We start from the raw sequence: 2,452 nt of genomic DNA on the forward strand, positions 1-2,452 counted from the left end.
ATCAGGTCTGTGTAACACATCTTTGTTCTGGACTTGAGAATTGCTCTATAACACAGTCTGTTGTTATTGCATTTAGTCTCTTTGTCTGGCTTTGTGTTGGTCTTCTTGGATCACCGTTGATCGTTATTCGTTACTCACGGTGCTCCCGTCGTCTCTCCTACCGGTGCTGAGCAGGCGAGTTTTCACTGTAGCTCTTTCCATGACAACACAGACACAGGTTGGTTCTCTGAAACGGGCGTTTATTGCTCTTCTCTCTCTCTCCTTCCGTCACACGCCATACGCCGTGAAAACGACATTAAATGTACACACAAAGGAAATATTAATACGGTACATTGCGCAATACATAACAAACAATAATGAGTGCCCAACGTTAGCTGGCACTAGCTAAACAAGGCTACAATTTGAACAAATACCTCGTTGGCCGCTTGTCCTGAAAAGAGTAAAAAATCCAATTCTCTGGGAGTTCGGTGGTCTACTTAGACTCCAGACGATGAATCAAAAATATAAACAAAAAAGGATGTCTTCAATAAAGTAATATCTCCGTGCCGACGTCAAACAGCCACAGCTCCCGCCGTTTAGTGTTGCGCTTCACCTAACTCTGTCATAGCAACACATGCGGCAACAAACATTAGGATGATACTGTGAATCACAACGGCACCGAAGGCGGATGAAGGCTGCAACAGAGGGTGGTCTCCAGTCGTCATGGTTTCCATGCCACTGGATCTAGGCCACTTTCTGCCAAGGACCGTGTGGTGGCTGCAGTCGCATCAGTCTCCCCACGCTAAAGACGTCACGCGCAGGCGTCCTCCCAAAGGGAACCCATCCATTTGACATCCTGGACAAAACAAAGTCCTGTGGCGATCAGGAAGTGGTAACGGGGACAGGACAGTGAAGTCTGGGAGTTCCTAGTCACAACCTGGCACACAGGCGGTGGGTGTTAGATTCAGTCGCTAAGTTTTTGGACTGAGGCAGGAAGAGCTTCTCGGCAGCTGCACCCATGACTGAGCAGCCCTAATCAGGATCCACTCCGCTCAGCCCAGTAGGGGAGGGGGTTAGAAAAGGTACCCCAAACATAGCCTGCCTCACGAAGTCCTGTCTGGAATACCGCATCCAGAGGGATCACCACCACGCGGTCGAAAACAAGAAAAGAAATTACATATTGGAACCTGGCATGTTCGGACCCTCATGGACAACCAGTGATCGACCTGAAAGGCGAACTGCCATCATCTCCAGAGAGCTAAGGAAGTTCCAGATCGACATCGCAGCACTCTCCGAGACCCGACTGGCTGATGAAGGGCAGCTGAAGGAGGAGAAAGGCGGATATACTTTCTTTTGGAAAGGAAAGCCTGCTAATGAGCCATGAATCCATGGTGTGGGTTTAGCTATCAAGAACTGCCTCATCAACCACCTCCATGAACTCCCTGTGGGCATCAGCGAGCGCCTGATGACCGGACGTCTGACCACTGTTATTAGTGCCTACGCCCCAACGCTTGATGCACAGGACGAAGTAAAGGAGGCCTTCTGCGCTGACCTGGACAAAATCCTATCAGAAGTGCCCAAGGAGGACAAGTTAATCCTGCTTGGAGATTTTAACGCCAGAGTGGGTTAAACCACCATCTATGGAGGGGTACGCTGGGGAGAGAAGGGGTTAGAAACACCAACTCCAACGGCTTACGACTGCTAACCAAGTGCTCAGAGCACAACCTGGCCATCACCAACACACGTTTCCATCAGAAACAAAGTTCAAAACATCATGGATGCATCCTCGCTCCAAACTGTGGCATCTGATCGACTCCGTCATTGTCCGCTCCAAAGACCGCCGTGATGTCATCAACACCAGAGCAATGACCGGTGCAGACGACTGCTGGACTGACCACCGCCTCATTCGCTCCATCATGTCTATCCGCTTAATGCGGAAAAGGAGGGTGCAGAAAAGGCAGAGCTTAACCTCGAGCGGCCGGATGACACCGCCTACCGACAACGGCTGCAGGACACTCTCGGCGCTGCCTTGCCCAAACAGTATCCAGAGGATACTGAAACACACTGGTGCACGCTTTCCACTGCCATCATGGACTCCTGTAAAAACATCCTCAGTCACAAAAAGCGGAGACATCAAGACTGGTATGATGAGAACGACACACAAATTCAACAGCTCATTGACATCAAGCGGCAAACGTTCATAACCTGGCAGAATAACATCCACTGCAAGGTTAAAAGAGCAGCCCATGCTAAAGCGAAGGCATCTGCCCAAAAGCTAGTCAGGAAACTGAAGAACCAGTGGTGGACAACGAAGGCTCTGGAGATTCAGCAACTTGCTGACTCTGGAGATACGAGAGGTTTCTTCAACGCCACGCGAGCGGTATATGGCCCCAGCTACCGCTGCCTGACCCCCCTTCGCTCCAAAGATGGGCTTATGCTGCTGGGCCAGACGGCATCCCAGCAGAAGTCCTGA

General features: G+C 50.6%; 1 pseudogene; it reads left to right on the plus strand.

Moving 5' to 3' along the window:
• The first annotated feature begins 702 nt into the window (after positions 1-702).
• On the plus strand, positions 703-2,452 carry LOC137904398 (craniofacial development protein 2-like; annotated as a pseudogene).

Source organism: Brachionichthys hirsutus, chromosome 2 (genome assembly GCF_040956055.1).
Source record: "Brachionichthys hirsutus isolate HB-005 chromosome 2, CSIRO-AGI_Bhir_v1, whole genome shotgun sequence".
In the NCBI taxonomy this organism is placed as follows: Eukaryota; Metazoa; Chordata; class Actinopteri; order Lophiiformes; family Brachionichthyidae; genus Brachionichthys; species Brachionichthys hirsutus.